Source organism: Sus scrofa, chromosome 7 (assembly GCF_054392235.1).
Source record: "Sus scrofa isolate SSC_HxYL_T2T_F1_AM1 chromosome 7, Sscrofa_HxYL_maternal_Yorkshire_Landrace_v2.0, whole genome shotgun sequence".
NCBI lineage: Eukaryota > Metazoa > Chordata > Mammalia > Artiodactyla > Suidae > Sus > Sus scrofa.
In genome coordinates, this window is record NC_139389.1 from 61,866,988 (window position 1) to 61,889,921 (window position 22,934).

The 22,934-nt window shown below is 45.4% G+C and overlaps 1 long non-coding RNA gene across 3 annotated transcripts; it reads left to right on the forward strand.

The window, feature by feature from the left end:
* Positions 1–1,799: 1,799 nt before the first annotated feature.
* LOC146401617 (uncharacterized) lies at positions 1,800–17,553 on the forward strand. Of its 3 annotated transcripts, none has more exons than XR_014810431.1 (4): positions 1,800–1,865; positions 2,900–2,970; positions 9,516–9,587; positions 17,482–17,553. It is a non-coding gene; the product is annotated as an uncharacterized LOC146401617 (long non-coding RNA). The 3 variants fall into 3 exon arrangements; XR_014810430.1 differs by lacking the exon at positions 17,482–17,553 and adding an exon at positions 17,144–17,229; XR_014810432.1 differs by lacking the exons at positions 9,516–9,587; positions 17,482–17,553 and adding an exon at positions 3,056–4,509.
* The last annotated feature ends 5,381 nt before the right edge of the window (positions 17,554–22,934 follow it).

The window sequence follows — 22,934 nt, forward strand, 5'->3', positions numbered from 1 at the left end:
GGCCCGAGGGCTGCCTGTCCTCCAGGCGGTGCTGCCAGCACTCGCCCCCATCCCAGGCTGGGCACAGGTCACCTGCTTGTATTGTGAGGCCAACTGCCCAAACTCCTACCGAGGAGCTTTTCTGCTTTTTCAGAGAAGTTTTCTGCTCCACACTTCTCTCTCCTCTCTTTGGTCTTGGCATGGGTCACGTGGTCTACAAGTCAGCTCGAGCTGCCGTAACAAAATCCCACAGACCGGGTGCCTGCAATGAAGGAAGTTTCTTTTCTCACAGTTCTGGAGGCTCGAAGTCCAAGATCCAGGTGCCAGCAAGGTAGGTTTCATTCTGAGGCCTCTTTTCTCAGCTTGTAGATAACCGCCCTCTGTACTCATAGGGCTTCTTCTTTGTGTGTGCAGGGAGCTCCAAGTCTCCTCTGATAAGGGCACCAATTCTATCAGATTAGGGCCTCACCCCTACGATTTCATTTAACCCTAATTACATTTTTTTTTTTTTTTTAGGGCCACACCCGAAGCCTATGGAAGTTCCCAGGCTAGGGGTCCAAATGGGAGCTACCAATGCCACAGCCACAGTAACGCCGGATCCTTAACCCACTGAGCGGGGCCAGGGATCGAACCCATGTGCTCATGTATCCTAGTTGGGTTTGTTATTGCTGAGCCACAACAGGAACTCCCTCCTCTTTTTTCATATAAGCACTTAGTGCTATGAGAATACAGGTCTTTGATGACTTTCCTGACAAACAGGTTAAGTCTCATCTGAGGCCAGCCTAAATCCAGACCACTGATTCTCAACTCTGACTGCACACTAGAACCACCTGGTGAGCTTCTAAACATAACTAGCCTGGGCCACACCATAGGCCAGTTGAATCTAAATCTCTGGGAATGAGCTCCACTACAACTAGTTGTCAAAACTTGCCAGGGGAGTCTGTGGAGCAGCTGGGATTGGGAATCACCATGCTAGGCCAGTGTTTCCCAAATGGTGATAAAGGAGGTTCTATTTTTCTTTCTTTCTTCTTTAGTCTTTTTAGGGCCACACCCACAGCACATGGAAGTTCCCAGGCTAGGGGTCGAATTGGAGCTGCAACTGCCAGCCTACACCACAGACACAGCAAGGCCAGATCTGCGACCTACACCACAGCTTGTGGCAACACTGGATCCTTAACCCACTGACCAAGGCCAGGGATGAACCTGCATCCTCATGGATACTAGTTGGGTTCTTAACCCGCTGAGCCACAGTGGGAACTCCTAGGCAGTTTTGCTTTTCATTCTCAGTTTTATATTTCTATTATCCCATTGACTAATACTTTTGTAACATACAATAAAAATGAATCATGTGGTTTCTAGAAGTTTCTCTTATAAAAAGTGGTGTTTCCATTGCCACTTAAATGCAGGTATTCTGATTATTCTTTATCATTACCAACAATGGAGGGGAGTTCCCTGGTGGCTCATCAGGTTAAGGACCTGTCATTGTCACTGCTGAGGTGCAGGTTCAATCCCTGGCCAGGGAACTTCTGCATGCTGTGGGCATGGCCAAATAAAATGAAATAAAGTAAAACAATGGAGGAAGGGAAGTTTGTAGAAAGATGATGTATGGTCAGGCCACTCAAGATGGCTGTTCTCTTGCTCTCTGCATTCCCTGCTTGACCAGTCCCTGCTTCTCCTAGACCCTACTCACGACTATCCAATATTCTTAATCATAGGGCTTAATCATGTAACTGCCTACATGCTCGCCCCCTGCCCCAGCTGCTGGTTTCCCTGGTAACTGATGAGCCAACCTGACGTCATTTCCCCCTATAACTAGTAGCCTCTTTCTCTCCGCTGAGCAGGGATGATTGTTGCTATGTCCTACTTGCTGTCTGCTGTACACGGTGGTATGTAAGACCCCCTATCCAATAACCACTCATGTGTCTGTCACTGGCTCTGGGCTCTCTCTGCAGTCTCGCAGCTGGGCCATTACAAGACTTGCAGGCCTGCAGGGTGCAGCCCAATAGACAATCTTGCAATCTTGCTTTACCGATGTTGTTCTCTCTCATGGTGGACCAGGAACAGCCTGTGGATCATTCAAATTCATGCACTGTCTAGCTCCCTTGAGTATGTGTCAATAACTTCTTTCCATTCTTTAAACTTCCTTGAGTTGGATTTTCAGTTATAAGAGGAAGATTCCAGCTGAAGCACCTTCCCGTAGAGTTATTCATCTATTCTGTAATCATCTGTTCACACATTATTCTCTTTTTCTCACTCTTTCCCACGTGAGAGCTGCAACCATCCCAGGGTATGTGTATGGCTATGGTTTGTTTGGTGATGACTGTGTGACCTCTGTGGACCCAAACTGTGGCTCACTTTCCAAAGCAGCTTTAATATGGGAGCTTAGCCAAGGTGATACAAACTTCTTTTGCTCCATTGTTGATAAACCTTGGTATTGTCATTTTTCTTTGTATTAAGAAGCAAAAGAAATATGATTTTTTAAGACAAGGAAACCTTTAACAGCTGCATGATTACAGATATGAATTTTTGCATATTTGCATTATTCTCTTTTGTTTTTTAGGGCCACACCTGCAGTGTATGGAAATTCCCAGGCTAGCGGTCAAATCAGAGCTGCAGCTGCCAGTCTGTATGTACCACAGCCACAGCAATACCAGATCCAAGCTGTGTCTGTGACCTACACCAGCAGCTCATAGAAACGCTAGATCCTTAGCCCACTGAACAAGGCCAGTAAACAAACCCAAATCCTCATGGATGCTTATCGGGTTCTTAACCTGCCCAGCCACAACGGGAACTCCTGCATTATTCCTTTCGATGCTCAAATCATCCCATGTTTGACCCCAGAGAGCCTCTTCAGGTTGGCTCCTGTGTCCTTTTAGTCTGACCCCATAGTCTCTGATACCTTCTTTGCTATCTGTTGCAGCCCTGAAACAGCCATTTCTCAGGCACCCTGGTTCTTTCCGGTGGAGAATGATATTAGAGACTATGATCTAGGTAAGATATAGACACTTTTTAAACACAAATTATGTGCTCTTTCAAAAGATCTATTTTTAACCATACTAGTGGTCTTTTTATTAAGTCAGTTAATGACCTGAAGTCAAGTCACGTGGGACTTAGGATCAGTTTGGATTAAAGCAGATTCTTAACCTCAGTGCTATCAACATTTGGAGCTGGGAAATTCTTTGCTGTGAAGACTGTCCTGAGCCCTGTAGGATGTTTAGCAGAATCCCTGGCCTCTATGCTCTAGATCCCAGTGGCACCCTCTTAGCTGTGACAACCAAAAATGTCTCCAGACATTGCTTGGGGTGACAAAATCATCCCCCATTAAGAACCACTGGATGGCCTCTGGGCTTCTGTGGAAAACATCCAGGGATAGACTGGAGAGGATCTGGCCCCGGAGCAGCATCCACGACAGCTTCCTGCCCCCATTTCCCCACGTGTCTATTGGGACCATGGCTTCAGGATAAAACAGCAGGTTGTGGGAAGCAATCTGACCTGCAAAGACTCATGGGCGGGAACGTGAGGAGCAGACATTACATCATGGGCAGCGCCGCACCGAAGCCACATGTCGGGTTTTGCTCACTTTGCTGAGACCATACAGCCTCTGATTGAATTGACTTGAGTCCTGAAGATTGCTCAAACTCTCGCGTTCCCACCAGGCCTCTTTTTAATGTCAGCCTGGTTTAAGATCTTTCATTTTACTGTCACCAAGAGAAAGTCCCATTTAATACATACCAGATGCTGAGTGAGCCGTCATGAATCAATACAACATCGTCCAAAAACCACCAAAATGAATCATCAGGACAAACAGGACTTTTTCCTCCCTACAAAACAGTGACTAAGATCGTGTTCTGCCCTTTGAGGGAAAAAAAAAAAATATTCAAGATTAAGCCAAGACTTGGGGCTCTGCTTGTGTTAACACACGTGTCCGTGGGCGTGAAATGGTTAAATTGCATGTTCCCCAGCAAGACAGCATGTGAGGCCTGCAGCTGAGCCACACAGAGGCTGGTGAGAGGAGAGACTTCTTCACCTCAGGGACTTATACAGACTGGGGAGCAGTGACACCCTGAAATTGTTATGCAACCTTGTGTTTCCATCGGCGGCAAGGGGATCTGAGGCTCAGAGTTTAGGAGTTTCTATAATGGAGAAGGGGGCTCTTGGGAACTGTGGGAGGGGGCTTCCAGGAAACAAGCATCCAGAATCTTCCCCCAACAGAGCAGAGGAGATCCAGAACCTCGTTTCGTTAGCCCTGCCTCTGCTCTCCATACTCAGGGAACAGTACTGGGATTACCTATGAGAATCAGACACAGGGGTCTGTAGCCCCTTGGCTGGGAGGGCACTGGGCCCACCTGTGCACTCTCTCCTGGGATGCCGATCCTTGAATGGAGAGAAGCAAAACCAGAAAAGAGGGAGCTCCCTCTTGGTGCAGTGGGTGAAGGATCTGGCGTTGTTACTGCTGTGGTATGGGTTCAATCCTGACCTGGGAACTGCCACATACCATGGGCGCAGCCAAAATAATAAATAAATAAAAGGCAGGCGTTCTTCTGTGGTGTGGCAGGTTAAGGATCCAGTGTCGTCACTGCAGTGGGGCAGGTTTGACCCCTGGCCCAGGAATTTCCACATGCCACCAGCATGGTCAAAAAATTAAAAAAAAAAAAAAAAAAAAGGCAGAGAAGAGGTGGGGGCTGACCCATCCCCGTAGAGGCTGGGCAAGACTTATCAATCAGTTCCCACTTCTGGTCCCCAAGGCCTCCCTGGTTCCTGGTTCCTCCCAGGTTTCAGCCTGGGTTCTTCGACTTCCTCCTTGACTTTGGGAGGGGCTCCACATCCTTCCAATGGATTTCTTTTGCGGCCAGCTTAGTGTCTCTTGCCTGCCATCACAGCACTATCCCCGATGGAAGAGGCACTGAGAGATGCCCGTCCCACATCCATATCTCACAGACCCGTGGCAGGAGCGCCAGGGACACGGGGAGCAGAGCCAGCGCGATGACATTTACAAGGTGCAAGTCAGAAAGTCTCCTCTCTGTGAAGGAAAAATGGAGCAAAATAAATAAAATAGAATAAAGGAGTTCTGTTGTGGCTCAGCCGAAATGAATTCCACTAGTAACCATGAAGTTTCGGGTTCGATCCCTGGCCTTGCTCAATGAGTTAAGGATCTGGCGTTGCTGTGAGCTATGGTGTAGGTTGCAGAAGCAGCTTGGATCGGCGTTGTTATGGCTATCGTGTAGGCCAGCGGCTGTAGCTCTGATTGGACCCCTTACCCTGGGAACATCCATATGCTGTGGGTGCGGCTCTAAAAAGCAATAATAATAATAATAATAATAATAAAGGAAAAATGGGCACAATGGAGGCCGAGAGCACCCAGAAGTGACTCTGTCAGCACTGAGGAAGGAACTGGATTATCAGTGTGGGCCCGTGAAAGATGCCAAAGTCGGCCTGGTGGACAGCTAAGACCTACAGCAACAAAAGGTGGGACTCTTCACAGAGCGCCTCAGTGCCACTCCAGGTTTCAGCAGTGCTCCAGGCAGGAGCCTGGGAACACAGGCTCTGCCCAGGGACTGCTGGGTGGCCCCCAGGAATCCGTCCGGGCTGTGCCTCTGGAGCCTTTCTCTTACCTGTTGTTTGGCAACCCAACTATGTGTCACCCAGCTCCTCCCACTCTTACAATTACTATTTCTTTTTTCTTCTCTTTGGGGCCACACCTGCGGCATATGATTCCCAGGCTAAGTGGAGAGTCGGAGCTGCAGCTGTGGATCTACACCACAGCCACAGCCGTGCCAGATCTGAGCCCTGTCTGCAACCTACACCACAGCTCACAGCAACACCAGATCCTTAACCCACTGATCGAGGCCAGGGATCGAACTCGCATCCTCAGACTGCCATATGGGAACTTCTTCTGACTTCCCAGTGCCAACCCTATACCGCCCTCCCCTCTAACCTGTGCATTGTAGCTGCATCCCTGGCCTCTGCCCACTAGAGGAGCCCTGCTAGGAGCGCCCCCTAGTCCTGGCAATCAAACACGTCTTCACACAGTGCCCCGCAGGGTACAAATTCACCTGGGGGAGATCTATTGATCCAGACCCACTTCTGGTTGCTCCATCTCAAACCTGTAGCCCACATCGATCCACAGGAAGTGCATACCTAGGGCCAACATCCACCTGCCTCTCAAGAAAAGCATGTTGGGCATTCCCTTCTTGGCTCAGTGGTAAACGAACCTGACTAGGATCCATGAGGTTGAGGGTTCAATCCCTGGCCTCGCTCATCGGGTTAAGGATCCAGGGTTGCCGTGAGCTGTGGTAAAGGTCGCAGACGCGGCTTGGGTCCTACGTTGCTTTGGCTGTGGTGTAGGCTGGCAGCTGCAGCTCTGATTTGGCTCCAGCCTGGGAGCTTCCATATGCCTTGAGTGCAGCCCTAAAAAAGCCAAAAAAAAAAGCATGTTGTGGAAGCCCAGCCACCGACAGACAGCCACAGCCTCTCCTGTAGTCTTCCTCTCCTGCGCCTCCGACACCCTCATGCCTCCCTGGATCTAGGGGCCGCCCCCGCTCAGCTGATGTGGGAAAATTGGAAGCACATGCTCCCTTCTCTCCACAGTATCAGCCTCTCCTCCAGAAATCTCTTTCACAATTACTGGTCCTCTCGGGCTTTGCATCCATCCTCTTCATAAGCTGGAGGTGGGCGGTCAAGGCGGTGACTCAGAACCAGCTCTCAGACACTTCATTCCCGGCCCTGCTTAGGTGGCCTAGCGTCCCACGTAGGGCTGGGGGGCGGCTGCCGCCCTCAGGCAACTGTGAGCAGAAAGGGCTTTAGGCACATTCACGCGTTCTTTCCCCGTGTCGCCACCCTTCTTCCCGGATCCTTTCTCACTCCGGTCTAGTCAACCTCTCTCTCTGGGTAGGAACCTCTCCACTGACATTTAAACATGTTTAGGAGTTCCCGTCGTGGCTCAGTGGTTAACAAACCTGACTCCCATCCATGAGGTTTCGGTTCGATCCCTGGCCTCGCTCAGTGTGTGAAGGATCTGGTGTTGCCGTGAGCTGTGGTGTAGGTGGCGGATGCAGCTTGGTTCCTGAATGTGGTGGCTGTGGTGTAGGCCGGCAGCTGTAGCTCCTATTGGAACTGTAGCCTGGGAACCTCCATATGCTGCGGGTGTGGCCCTAAAAAGCAAATAATAATAATAATAATAATAATAAATAAATGTTTAAATCGCTCCCCCCAAAAAAGACTGGGGGGATGCGCTGGGGGTTTGGGATGGAAATGCTATAAAACTGGATTGTGATGATCATTGTGCAACTATAAATGTGATAAATTCATTGAGTAATAATAAAAAAAAAAAAAGACCAACTGCTTTGACCACAAAGCTCCTTGCAGCCACCATCCTAATTCTCTCCTCCCCTTCAAAGCCCAGCTTGGGAGGAAGCTGTCGACACCCACCATCTCCCCTTCCTCACCTCCCACTCTTTTCGGTCTGGCTTCCACCCTCATCTGTCCCCTGAAACACCTCTCCCCAGCATAGTCAGTGATCTCTGCAGAGCTGAGCTGAGGCCGGAGAGCAGGAGGCCAGCCTGACCCCACTGGGGACGCTGGCCATGGGAGCAACAGCAGGAGGCGGGGACAATTGGTGCTACCCGCTTGGCATTCCCCGGGGTTGTGCGCAGAAACTGCAGATGAGAGAGCAGAACTTCTGAGCCATTCCAGAAAGAATATCTGGCCTTGAATCCTTGTGAATGCGCCACCACCTCCTTGACCACATTCCTTCAATCATTCCATTTTTTTTAAAAAAACATGTGGCCACATTCACAGCATATGGAAGGTCCCTGGCCAGAGATCGAACCAGAACTGTTGCAGAGACAACGCTGAGTAGTTATGCCATAAGCCACAGGGGGAGTCGTATTCATTCAATCTTTTTTTTTTTTTTTTTTTTTGGTCTTTTTTAGGGCCACACCCACAGCATAAGGAAGTTCCCAGGCTAGGGGTCAAATCGGAGCTGTAGCCACTGACCACAGTTCACGGCAATGCCAGATCTTTAACCCACTGAGTGGGGCCAGGGATAGAACCCATGTCCTCATAGATCCTAGTTGGGTTTGTTACGGCTGAGCCACAATGGGAACTCCCTATTCCTTCACTCTTTATTGAGTGCAGCTCGAGCTGAGCCTGGAGGTGGGCACTTGCTGTATACGTTGTGAAGGACCCAGGCAGGTCTTCTACCCTCATGGAGCTCCCCATCTACTCGGGGAAGTAGGAATGGGAGTTGTGAAAATACACAGTGACCACCTAGATCTTTTATAGAGGAAAGGTACCTGACCTCACTGGAAGGTCTGAAAAGAGAATTTGAAGCTGAGATCTGACTGTTAGCTAGGGATTGGCTAGTCCAGGAGGGAGGGGGAGGAGGGGGTGATAAGGGAAGGGGTAGGGAAAAGACAAAAGTAAGTAAGTAAGTAAATAAATAAATAAATAAAGGCTTTCCCGTCGTGGCGCAGTGATTAATGAATCTGACTAGGAACCATGAGGTTGCAGGTTCGATCCCTGGCCTCACTCAGTGGGTTAAGGAACCGGCATTGCTGTGGCTGTGGTGTAGGCCAGCAGCAGTAGCTCCAATTAAACCCCTAGCCTGGGAGCTTCCATATGCCACAGGTGCCGCCCTAAAAAGACAAAAAGACCAATCAATCAATCAATCAATCAAGGGGAAAGGAGTAAGAGCAGTGTTTCCCCCGGGAGACAGGGGTTCCAGAGGTGGAGGAGACAGGCAGGGGGTGGAAGGAGGGGGTGAGAGGCACAGGAGATTGTTATCCTGGCCCATAGTCTCAGCACTGTGCCCCCTGTGCCCCCCGCGCAACCCCCCCCCCCCGCTTTTTCATTCTGTGGGCCTTCAGCACCCTCTGGCCCTCTCATCTGGTTAACCCTTTTTCCCCCTTCCTCCCAGGGCTCTGTGCTTCATGGCCTACTCCTGCCTGTCCCTCCTGTAATCGAAATCTAAATTGGAGGTTCCACAGAGTTCTACCTGGGCCTAACTCTCGTCCCCACCCTTCTTCCTTTTTCTTTTTTCTTTTTTTGGGCTGCACCCACAGCATATGGACGTTCCCAGTAGGGGTCCAATCGGAGCTATAGCTCCCATTCTACACCACTGGCAGCTGGCAGCCACAGCCACGCCAGATCCGAGCCACATCTGCAACCCACACCACAGCTTTCGGTAATGCCCAGATCCTTAACCCACTGGGCAAGGCCAGGGATCCGACCCTAGTCCTCGTGGATACTAGTCGGGCTCATTACCGCTGAGCCACGACAGGAACTTCCCCCACCCTTCCTCCCTGACTCTGTCTCCCGGTTTTACAGACTACCACCCCTAACAGATCTCCAGCCTCTGCACACTCTCCGTGAGCCAGGTTTCTAGTGCCACTCGCCCAATGATCCTCTCCACGCAGATGTCCTGCCACCATCTCAAACACAGTGGACTGTAATTAGAAAACGTTGTCTCGCTTTTGTTGAAAGAAACATGGAAATATAATACAACATTGTCATTTTTCTCGTCCTTGATTAACAAGGGGTCGACTAAGACAAAGAATCTTAACAGAGCATGAGCATTCGACCAAGACTACAGAAACATGGTGCCGCTGGTGAGTCCTGGAAAACCTTTATTATTATATTTTTTAATCTTTTTTTTTTTTTTTTGTCTTTTTAGGGCCGCACCCATGGCACACGGAGGTTCCCAGGCTAGGGGTCGAATCGGAGCTGTAGCTGCCGGCCTACGCCACAGCCACAGCAACGCAGGATCTGAGCCAAGTCTGCGACTTACACCACAGCTCACGGCAACACCAGATCCTTAACCCACTGAGCGTGGTCAGGGATCAAACCGAAACCTCATGGTTCCTAGTCGGATTCACTAACCACTGAGCCATGACAGGAACTCCCCTTTCTTTATGAGGATAAGGAAACTCAAATTAACAAAGAGCTTTGATTAGCTGATTAATCAAGTTGGAGTGAGCTCCCATAAAGCTAAATTTAACCATGCCCTGCTCTGTATCCCAAACTGCAGACCTCCTCTTTTATGATTTCTTGCAACTCAGTGTAATTTGATTGTTGACTGGGCGATGGGTATGAATACACTATTCTTCTGTGTATGTTTAAAATTTTGCATAATAAAAACCTAAAAGAAGGGAGTTCCCTGGTGGCTCAGTGGGTTAGGGACCCAGCTTTGTCACTGCTGTGGCTCTGGGAACTTCTGCACACTTGGGGCATGGCCAAAAACAAACAACCTAGAAAATAAATAGCATCTCTCCCTTAAAAAATAGCATCTCTCCTGTCGTGGCTCAGCAGTAGCAAACCCGACTGGCGTCCCATGAGGATGCGGGTGGTTCGATCCCTGGCCTCACTGTGTGTTGGGGATTCTGTGTTGCTGTGGCTGTTGTGTAGACCTGCAGCTCCAATTAGACCCCTAGCCTGGGAACTTCCATATGCTGCAAATGTGGCCCTAAAAAGCAAAACAAATAAACAAAAAAAAAGCTAGTCTGCCTTAATTTGTGGTTAGTGCTTATCTGAATGTAATCCTTAACCTCCTGGCTTGAGAGAATTGCCTGGATTGAACGTGATTTTTGCAGGAAATTGTAATATGAAACATAACTGTGCACTGAAGTTGCGAATGACATCATCAATGAATTATTTTTTCCTGTGCTCCTTTTCTTTGTTCTTCTAACCATATGTGTATATAAATGTGTGTGTGTGTGTGCATGCTCGGAGAATTTCTGTGCAGAGAGGAAGTGGTTCAATCTGCTTGTCTCAGAGCAGCTGTTGGCTTTTAGAATAAAGAAGTGACTGCCTCGTTTCTGATTCAGATGCAACATGAGATTTGCTTTTATCCACGACTAAATTTAAACGCTTGTCTTCTCCCCCTGCAAAACTAAATCCTCTTCCCCATAACCCTGCCGAAAAAACTTGGCTTCACAATAGTGTTTAGGTTAAAGCTGCAAGGGGAGTTTAAGTGTTGAGTGCAAGAAACGTCAAGGAGAGAGCGCAAACTGGCGTGGGAACCTGCTGCAGCTCAGAAAACTGCGTAAGACAAAGACTGCACAGCCTCTATGGGCACCTAGGTTAGAGCGGCTGTGCCCCAAAGCCCAGCTGGTTCAGGGCATCGCAGTGATGCATCTAAGGACTCAGCCCTCCCATTTCTTCAACCATAACTTTTATTCCTTCCTCCACCTTCCCGACCTCTGTCTTCGTTTCAGAAGAAAAAGACAATCTCTCTTGACCAACATCTGAATCGTTCAATATTATCAGTTTGCACATTTCACCCACTTTGTGTAAATTTTTATTTTGATGTAATTTCAAACATACAGAAAACCTGTAAAAAACAGTGTAAGGAACCACAGTATAGGCTTTACCCTGGTCCCACTTTTATTTTCCTTCCCTTTCTCTTTCTTGCTAAGTCTTGCCAGAGTTTATCAATTTTATTAATGTTTTCAAAGAACCAACTTTTGGCTTTCTCTGTTTTTTGTTGGTTTTCTCTTTCACTGGTTTTTGCTCCTGTTTTACTAATTCGCTTTCTTTCTGTTACTTTAGATTTAAAAGAAGTTTATATTAAAGTGTAGTTGATTTACAACGTTGTGTACCTGTTACTTTGGATTTAAATTTCTTCTTTTTCTAGCTACTTGAGGTCGAAAGTTAATTATTGATCAAAACTTTTCTTCTTCTACAATATATGCATTTAAAGATACAAATTTCCCTCTAGACATAGCTTTACCCACACCCCACATATTTTGCTATGTTGTGTTATCATTATCTTTCAGTTCAAGATATTTTAAAATTTCCCTTGTGGTTTTCTTTGACTCATAAAATGTTTAGTAGTGTGTTGTTTAATTTCCAAATACTTGGGGCTTTTCTAGATTTCTTTTACAACCTTGCCAGGACCAAGATATCATATACTCAGCCTCCAGACTGTGAAAAAAATAAATTTCTGTTGTTTAAGCCACTCAGTTGAGGGTATATTGCTATGGCAGCCCTAGAAAATAAATGATGCATATTTAGCATTTTAGATCTTCTTGATGGATTGACCCTTTAATCAATATGAAATTTTTCTCTTTATATCTGGTGGTATGCCACATCTTGAAGCCTACTTTTTCTGATGTTAACATGAACCTACCAGCTTTCTTGTGTGTTATTATTTTTTTGTATTGTATTATCTATATCTGTATTATGTATTTTTCCATCTTTTTGCTTTATCTGTGTCTAAATATTCAAAGTGTGTTTCTTAAGACAGAATAGATTTGGGTCATTTTTATCCAATTTACTAATCTTTGCCATAATTATTGATATGGTTTGATTTAAATCTGTCATCTTTCTGTTTGTTTTATATGTGTCCCACCCATTTTTTTGTCTTTCTGTTCCTTCTTTTGTGCCTTAAGTTAATCAAATATTTTTAGTAGTTCATTTTATTTCCTCTCTTTGTTTCTTAGCTTCACTTTTCTATATAATATTATCAGTTTAGCTCTAGGGGATTACACTATGTGCGTGTGTGCGCGTGCATGTGTGTGTGTGTGTTTGTATTTTTAGGGCCATACCCACAGCAGATGGAATTTCCCAGGCTAGGGGTCAAATCTGAGCTGCTACAACGGCTACAGCAATGCCAGATCCAAGCCACATCTGCGACCTAAACCATAGCTCACGGCAATGCCAGATCCTTAACCCACTGAGCGAGGCTGGGAATCAAACCAGTGTCCTCATGGATAGTAGTTGAGTTGGTTACTGCTGAGCCACGATGGTCACTCCAACAATACATATTCCTTTTTTTTTTTTTTTTTTTTTTTTGTCTTTTTGCCTTTTCTAGGGCTGTGCCTGCAGCATATGGAGGTTCCCAGGCTAGGGGTCTAATCAGAGCTCTAGCCGCCATCCTACACCAGAGCCACAGCAACGGAGGATCCGAGCCATGTCTGCAACCTACACCACAGCTCACGGCAACGCTGGATCCTTAACCCATTGAGCGAGGCCAGGGATCGAACCCAAGTCCTCATGGATACTAGTCGGGTTTGTTAACCACTGAGTCATGACAGGAACTCCTACATATTCTTAATTCATCATGTTACACTTAGAATTTGTTTATACCAATTCCCATAAAATATATTACCTAAATAGAGAATAATTCAGTTACCCTCCCTATCCTTGTACCTAACTATAGTAATATATTTTACTTTTACCAGTTTTAAACCATATGATAAAGTAGTATTATTATTACTTTAAACCTTGTGTTGGAGTTCCCGTCGTGGCACAGGGGAAATGAATCCAACTAGGAACCACGAGGTTGCAGATTCAATCCCTAGCCTCACTCAGTGGGTTAAGGATCCAGCATTGTGAGCTGTGGTGTAGGTCGCAGACACATCTTGGATCTGGTGTTGCTGTGGCTGTGGTGTAGGCCGGCAGCTGTAGCTCCGATTAGACCCCTAGCCTGGGAACCTCCTCCATATGCTGCAAGTGTGGCCTTAAAAAGCCAAAAAAACAAAAAACAAAAAACAAAAAAAACTTGTCTTTTAAAAGAATTATAAGAAAAAAATACAGTCTTTTATAGTTACCCATATATGATGCTTTTCATTCCTTCTTGTAGATCCAAGTTTTATCTGATAGCCTTATGCTTCAGCTTCATGAACTGCTAAGGATGAGCTCTCTCAGTTTTTGCTTATCTGAAAGTGTCTATATTCCATGTCATGGCTTCTGGGAACTATGGGGAGCCAACAAGAAAAGATGCACAAGTTCTTAGCATGTTGGTATGTCAGTCAAAGTGTGTTTTCTCTTTCTGGTGAGATGATGACTGAGAAAATTATAGTTCTAGCTAATGAGGGACCAATAGTTCAAGAAACACTGGGTTTTTGAATTTTAATTTTTTTTATTAAAATATAGTTGATTTAGGAGTTCCCATCATGGCACAGCAGAAGCCAATCCAACTAGGAACCATGAGGTTGTGGGTTTGATCCCTGGCCTCGCTCAGTGGGTTAAGAATCTGGTGTTGCTGTGGTTGTGGTGTAGGCTGGCAGGTAGCTCCGATTAGACCCCCTAGCCTGGGAACCTCCATATGCCGAAGGTGCGGCCCTAAAAAGCCACAAAAAAAGTATAGTTGATTTCCAATGTTGTGTTAGTTTCAAGAGTATAGCAAAGTGATTCCGTTATACATATACCAACTCTTTTTCAGATTATTTTCCCATATAGGTTATTACAGAATATTGAGGTGTTCCCATTGTGGCTCAGTGGGTTAAGACACAGTGTCCATGAGGATGCCAGTTGGATACCTGGCCTCGCTCAGTGGGTTAGGGATCCGACATTGCCGTTAGCTGTGGTGTAGGTTGCAGACACTGCTTGGATCCAGCATTGTGTGCCTGTGGTGGAGGCCGGCAGCTGCAGCTCCAATTCAACCCATAGCCTGAGAACTTCCATATGCCACAGGTATAGCTGTATAAAGAAAAAAGATAGAAAAAAGAAACAATATTGAGTAGGATTCCTTGCGATTAGAGAAACTGGGTTTTTAAAAAGTTGTTTGGAGGAGCAAAATAGCTTTGTTTTGGAGTTGCCAATCTTCAACTGACTGGGAAGTTAAAACAAAGACCCAGGCCCATTCCATAGCAATCAAGAAGGACAATCACAACCGACAACCCCTGTGACTGCTCCCCATGAAGCCAAATGACTGCAGTGGGCATCTCCCTGGCAGCTCTGTTTCTTTGTCGGGAGCAAAGCTATAAGCACCATTACCCTGTGTGCGCTGAAGCAGTATTCTCTTTGCAATAACGGATTCAAAGCCAAAGGCTCCTTTCAGCAATGTTTCAGCGAAGTTTTTTACTAGTAAACTTTGATGTGTATCCCAACTTTCGGCCATACATGGGCAGCATGGCTTATTAGGGATGATTGATGATTGGTTTCCTAGGTTAGGTTCCTAAAAGCACCTACTGAGATAGGAGTCAGGTGCACATGATTTATTAAGGAAGTGCTTCAGGGAGCACAGAAAGGAAAGAAGCCAGCAAAGAAAGGATGTTGGCCAGGCCCCAACCTCAGCCTGATCCAGAGGGGAGTCCCGAAGGGGAAATTATAACCTTAACGTTTATCCCTCCTCAAACAAGGGACCTGGGCTTTTGAACTCCTGCACCTGTCAGTAGCCATGGACCCAGCGGGGAGGGGCACACAAACTCTCAGGCAATTCCAGCTCCTTTTGTGTGCTGGTGTGCCACGAGTGAGTAGCCCTGTGGCCCAAGGGAGAGCCTCTGAACAAAGGCAGTTACAGGCCATTGGAACCAAGGGCACAGAGGCTGGAGGAGGACAAAACAGAAATGGTGAAAGACTCTGTGATACTGTGATTTATAATACTCTGTAGTATTATAAGTATATATACTCCTTAGTGTTATAAGTATATACCATTTTATTTAATTTTTTTTCCCATGATAGCTGGTTTACAGTGTTCTGTCACTTTTCTACTGTGCAGCAAGGTGATCCAGTCACACACACATGTATACATTCCTTTTTCTCACATTATCATGCTCCATCATAAGTGACCAGATAGAGTTCCCAGTGCTACACAGCAGGATCTCACTGCTTATCCTTTCCAAAGGCAGTAGTTTGCATCTGTTAACTCCAAATTCCCAGTCCATCCCACTCCCTCCCCATTATAATATTTTATATATTTTTTATATACGCTATAGTCTATAGTATTATAAATATATAGCATTTTTATATATGCTATAGTCTATAGTATTATAACTATATAACATATATTTTATATAGACTATACTCTATAGTATAAACACATAACATTATATATATTTATATATTATACTCTATAGTATTATAAACATATATATGTATATTTTTTAGATCTATACTATAGTCTATAGTATTATATATATATAAATTTGGTTTTTGTCACTATTCCTGACACAGAGCTCCTAAAAATTCTTGGGATGTCCTATGGGATCAGAGCAATAAAGATGTTTTTTAAAGTTATGTTAATGAGGTGACTTGGGGAGGGGCAGTCTTGTAGGATTTAATCCTAACCTATCATTATCTAACTCCAGATAAGTAGTAACAGAATTGAGTTGTATTATAAGACACACAGCTGGTGTGAGAGAATTTCTCAGTGTATGGAAAAAAAAAAAGCACACATTGGTATTCAAATCAAAATTTGAGGCATCCCAGGGCTTATAGGCAAAGTGCCAAAGGCATTTGCTAATGGTAGGACACTTACCAATGGAAGGCCTTGACATACTCAAAAAAACCCCAAAAAATCCTTTGCACTACCTTAGTAGAATGTTTTTTCTTTCTTTCTTTTTTTTTTTTTTTTTTTTTTTTTTTTTTTGCTTTTTTAGGGCCGCACTTGCAGCATATGGAAGTTCCCAGGCTAAAGGTCAAATCGGAGCTACAACCGCTGGCCTATATCAGAGCCACAGCAGCTCAGTATCTGAGCTGTGTCTGTGACATATACCACAGCTCACAGCAAAGTGGATCCTTAACCCACTGAGTGAGGTCAGGGATCGAACCCTCATCCTCATGGATCATGGTTGGGCTCATTAACCGCTGAGCCACGAAGGGAACACCTAGTAGAATGTCATTTAATTACATGATGGGTGCCTCTGGGAGCATAGGGGAAAACTTCATGGGCCAACCCATTAATATTTCAAGATGGAAAAGCCTTATCTTTGATAACTATGCATCTTACATTTGCAAAAATGAAGGGCAAGATTTAAGCCACTTGATTTAGGTTTCTGTGCATATCTTGGTCAATTTAGTTTTCTAAATCCTATTTTGTCATTTTATCCCCTTGCTTAATGACAGTGAAAGTCACATAAAATTCTTGCTATTTCTGAGACTTCACGACTTCCGTTCCAGTTTGACCTATAAAGTGTGTGTCCCATTATATTAGAGGACAAAGGTATTTCAAATCTGTATTTCAAAACTTTTCATAGCTCTTTGATAGCATATTTTGCATATGGTGGTATTTCTATATATCCTGTCAACAGTTCAAATTTCTTCATCTGGATGAAATTAAACAGAATAATCCTGTTGTGGATTGTGCCTTCCACTAGATGCTTAAAAAGTAGCAGGTGTGACAGTGCTATGATCCACAATGGAGCATGTTGAGACACATAATAACTTTTATTAGACTTCCTTTAGGGCACCCCCTCCCTTACTCATGTGAGCCATCCTACAGATCATGTGAGCAGAGTGAAGATTCTTGAGCGCCACCAAGTGGCCATCTGGGGAATACCTAAGGTGCTTGGGCTGAAGATCATTTGGGACCTCTACAGATTTCTCCCTAAATTTGGAGCTTGGTTTTGAGGCAGAGCAACATTCAAGGAAGTTAAAGTTGTCAGAGGAGCCTAGATGATGGGTGAGTAAAATAAAGCCATGGCCTAAGAAGAGAGAATGATTGCAGTAGCCAAAGTAGTTTCACCTGCAGCATCTCATAGCTTGTTTAGAAGATAGTTGTAAGGCATGAAAAGTCTAATGGACTAGATTGGGGACTTATATCTCTCTATTTTTTTCCAGTTGGCCATAAAGACGAACAACCCACAAGTCAGCTGGAACCAATAAAAATATTGGCAGATTTATGTAAAGCGTATGTATTTTGATGAAAGCAATCGGTTCATCAACTATGCAGCTGTCAGACACCAAAGGGAAACATTACCTCATAAACACTGAAACCAATGAACAGATCCATCTGTGTAAAAGATGACAGTAAGATGTCTTTGAGGCCAGCCTAGCTTCAGTCAAGTGATAGTAACCACATCAGTTGAAAACCCAATGTATCAGTCAGGGTATTGGCAGAAAAGACATGGTGTGCTCAGAAGGGGACGCTTCAGAGAGGCTAATGGAGGGATAATTTACAAAATATGCACAGGGTTCAGGGAACTAACTGGCAACAGAGGAAAGCTACTCCCATGCCTGAGAGGGCAAAGGGGAGGAGGGGTTATTAGAACCTCGGAAATATGGCCTTGGTCAAAGAACACAGTCCCTATTGAACCATGGCTTGGCTCTCTCCTCCTGCCTTTTGACCCACTGCTGCTGTATGCCATTGACCAATTCCACCTCTCAATTCACAGAGAGGAGTGGAGAGTGACTCTAGAGGGCCAAGCTGGAAAAAGTCTGGTATACAACTTTAAAAATTTTAAGAGTATTTTATTTAACCAGACTTCCTGAGGCATAGCATCTCCATGGTTGGTATATTCAGAGATGTCAGGGAAGACCCAAAGTCCTTCCATCTTCCTCCTCGGCCCTTCTCAGGCTAGATTCTGTCACAAGAAGGCAGCTGAAGCTACAGGTGCCACACTCAGGCCCAAGGATGATCAGCAAAAGAGAATGACTCTGTGGGAGCCTCTTTTGGGAAGTGAAGAAACTTTTCTCAGAAGCCTCCCCAGGAGAGGTTTCCCTATGTCTCATTGGCAGAACTGTATCCGTATTGAACCAATCCCCATCCAGGGGAGTGGTACCCAGCTAATTGAGATTTGCACCTGACCTGAATTGTGTCAGTCTCTTGGGGAGGAGGGATGTGTATAGACATCTGCATGAAATCGATATTCTGTTAACAAAAAAGAGGGGAGGAAGGTCATGTGAAGGCAAATGGACATGTGCAAAAACGGTAAGACAGGAGTTCCCGTCATGGCTCACTGGTTAACGAATCCGACTAGGAACCATGAGGTTGAGGATTTGATCTCTGGCCTTGCTCAGTGGGTTAAGGATCCAGTGTTGCCGTGAGCTGTGGTGTAGGCAGCAGACGCGGCTCAGATCCCGCGTTGCTGTGGCTCTGGCGTATGCCGGCAGCTGCAGCTCTGATTAGACCCCTAGCCTGGGACCCTCCATATGCCATGGGAGCAGCCCTAGAAAAGGCAAAAAGACAAAAAAAAAAATAGTAAGACAGTTATGAGGTTTTTAGTCTGTTGGAGTTGGAAGTGAAGATGCTGGATTTACTTGGGGGCAATGTGTAGGGGTAATATGACCAGCCAAGGTGAGTAAAATTTAATACTAACGTCCTCGGACAGTAGATAAGAATTGTCTTCTGGCTTTTAGAGTGATACACCCGCAGTGGAGGAGCCCCCTCCCCATTTAGAGGGTGGCCAAGACAAAACTAGAAGAAGACTCCAACAAGATAGATGTTATGGCCACAGAACACAAGTTGAAGGCACGTCTGGTGCTACCAATTGCAAAGAGAATTATCATAGGCAGTAGGGAGTTGTCTCCATTAGTGTTTGTACAACAAAAGTGAACATTGCTTCTTGTTTTCACCTTGTCCATGGCAGGCAGAATTTCCCAGGCCAGGGATCAAACCCGTGCCCCAGCAGTGACTTGAGCCCCAGCAGTGACAGTGCCAGATCCTCAATCCACTGGGCCTCTAGGGAATTCCAAAAAGAATTTTTTTTTGTCTTTTTATGGCCACACCTGCAGTATATGGAGATGCCCCAGCCACAGCAACACCAGATCTGAGCTGTGTCTGAGACCAACACCACCGCTCCCAGCAACGCCAGATCCTTAACCCACTGAGTGAGGCCAGGGATATATCTTCATCCTCATGGATACTAGTCAGATTCGTTTCTGCTGAGCCACGGGAACTCTGAAATATTGCTTTTTCATGGCAGGAAAGAGTCAGGCGCTTACTAGAATCGAGGGTCCCTAACGCCAGGGCTGACGGGACTTGTTTAAGGAAAGAAAAAGCCTTTTAGATTTTAAGACCTGGGTAATCACTTCACATTGTTAGCTCGAATTTGATGCAATAGAGGTTTTATACTTGAAGAATAATTTGATATACACAATCGGCAAAAGCCAGACCAGAACAAGAAGGTATCCATTTGTGAAATTGTGGTGAGCCCAGGTCCCTTGAGAATGGCTACTTCCCTGGAAGAAAATGAGTATCGCTTTTTTACTGATTTGTCATGTCCAACTCATGGGTGTGGGACAGGCATAATTATAATTTATTTTAGAGGCTTCGTGGCCCTTGAAGGCACAAGAAGAAAGGGAGATTAAGAAATCTCATTGGGGGCCTTTTAGCGAGGAGGAGGCCAACAGAAGGCTGTTAACATATTGGATGAGAACAGTTTCCAGGAAATGTTATGTTATTGAAATCACTTTTAAGAATTAGTACAGGAGTTGCAGGCTGAAACTGCAGATTCCACAGGCACATCTAGATTCATTCCCTCTAAAACTCCTACTAAAACCCTAACAAAGTGATTTTTTTTTTTCTTTTTTAGCTGCCCTATGGCATTTGGAGTTCCCAGGCCAGGGATCAGATCTGAGCTGCAGTTGCAATCTGCCACAGCTGCAGCAATGCCAAATCCTTTAACCTACTGTGCCAGGCTGGGTATTGAACCTGCATCCTGGTGCCGCAGAGATCCTGCTGATCCCATTGCACCACAGTGGGAACCCCATGAAGTGATTTTTTAAAAAATTATTATTATCTACAACGATGAGAACAGAGGAGACAGCAGTAACAACATTTTGGAAACTAGAGAGCATAAGAGAAATAGTGACTTTAGGAAGATCGGGAGTTCCCGTCATGGCGCAGTGGAAATGAATCCAACTAGAAACCATGAGGTTGCGGGTTCGATCCCTGGCTTTGCTCAGTGGGTTAAAGATCCAGCGTTGCCATGAGCTGTGGTGCAGGTCACAGATGCAGCTCGGATCTGGCGTTGCTGTGGCTATGGTGTAGAACAGTGGCTGCAGCTCTGATTTGACCCCTAGCCTGGGAACCTCTGTATGCCACAGCTGTGGCCCTAAAAAGACAAAAACAAAACAAAAAATCAAAGGTGAGACAGTTCCTAGGCCAGTAGTGACAAAGGTTCAAAACAACCCAGTTTATACCACAAAATCCTCAAACAGCACAGCCACTGACAGAACCAGATATCTCTGGAATCAGGAGTAAAAGAGCATATCAAATAATGAGGACTGAATAAAAGCAGTTTGAAAGCAGTTAGGTCCCTTGATCCCCTAACCCCTTGAATACCTTTGGGCTTGGTTTCCCATTACTTCACTCATTATGGCCATGTTTTCTTCTAATTCTTTGAACACATTTTCTTTTAGGTTTTTGAACATCTGATTTCCTTAAAGTTTTTGCTAAATCCAACATCTGGACTTTCTTGAGGTCAGTTTCTATTTATTCTTTATCATTTTTACTACGGGACACATTTCTTTGGGGTTTTTTGTTGTTGTTGTTGTTTTTTGTTTTTTTGCATATGTAGGAATTTTAGATTGTTTAATGGACACTGTGGAGGATACACTGTAGAGACTCTAGATTCTCTTACCTGCTGGACTTCTGTTTTATTCTCAGCTCTGTAGCAGCCTCTCTCTGGGAAGCCTCGGGTGGTCTTCCCCTATACAGGTGCGTCCCAGTTTTCAGCCAAGGACTCATGGGGGACCTCCCACATCAATTGCTGCCTCCCACTCGGGCAGTAACATCCTCTCTAGGGCCATGACCTGTAGATTGCAGCTGCTTCAGCAGCCCCAAATTCTCATTTCAGCCTCTACAACACAGTAAGTCATCCCGACTCTGCTAGGATTCCAGCTTGCTGTGCTACAGTTGGAAAACTGTTCCCTAGCAGTGAGCCAAAATGACTTTGGGGTACATCTCATGAGTCCCCCCTTCTCTCAAGGATCATGGTCACTCACTGCCTAAGTTCCAAGGCATAAAGGTGATTGCTCATACCTTTTGTCCAGTGTTATGGTTGTTTAGGGCAGGAAGGCTAATCTTGTACCAAGGATTACATCATAGCTGGAACTTTTACCTTTTATTTCTTTCTGATTTACTTTTATTTCTTTCTGTTATCCTCTCTTCCCCTCCCCTTCAGCCATGGAAGCCAGTTCTGTGTTTATTGACTCAGAGAGAGATGAAGTTGTAATGTAAATAGAAAACAATTGTCCAAAGACAATAGTTCCCCCAAAATAGCTCTGAAAACCTAAGCCTATTAAAAAGGTAGGTTTCTCAGAATTCCCATCATGGCTCAGTGGTAATGAACCCAACTGGTATCCACAAGGATGCAGATTCAATCCCTGGCCTCTCTCAGTGGGTTAGGGATCCAGCATTGCCATGAGCCAGCAGCTGCAGCTCCAATTTGATCCCTAGCCTGGGAACCTCCATATGCCACAGGTACGGCCCTAAAAAGCAAAAAAAAAAAAAAAAAAAAAAAAATGGAAGGTAGGGTTCTCTAAGGAGACTGGATAAAAGCCCCTTAAGCAGCAGGAAAGAGAAAGGGGAATTTGTTTGTGATAGCAGTGATGAAGTGGGTCCCAGAAGCGTCTCAGCAAGCATGATCAAGGAGCTGGCACTACTGTCTAAGCTGTCCAGGCAAAGCCATGTCACGAGCAGCCTCTCCAAGATTTCCATGCCCTTGTTTGGCACTGAAGCAGCAGCAAGATTTCTACAGCCCCCAGACTGGGAATGGAAGTTGAGGAGAGAGTCCACAGACCTGAAGAAGGCACAGGAGCAAGAAACCTTTTTGTGACTGAAAAGGAAGGATGATAAGGACCCAAACACTCTTCAACCCACACCTTGGCACAATGGGAGCCCCTAGAAATTAGACACCATCCAGCAGAAAGGAAAGAACCCTCAAATTGTGAGATTAATTTGCTATCACTCTAACTCAAAGCATAAATTGTTATATGAAAATAAAATACTAGGAGTTCCCGTCGTGGCACAGCAGAAGCGAATCCGACTAGGAACCATGAGGTTGTGGGTTCAATCTCCGGCCTCACTCAATGGGTTACGGATCTGGTGTTGCCATGAGCTTTGGTGTAGGTCATAGACGAGGCTTGGATCTTGTGTGGCTATAGCTCTGATTTAACCCCTAGCCTGGGAACGTCCATATGCCTCAGGTGCAGCCCTAAAAACAAACAAAAAAAAAACTATTTATTGCTCACCTGAGTTAGTAAACTGAGACTCCTGCTGTAATTTCTTTTTCTTTTTCTTTTTTTTTGTCTTTTGTCTTTTCAGGACCGCATGCGTGGCATATGGATAA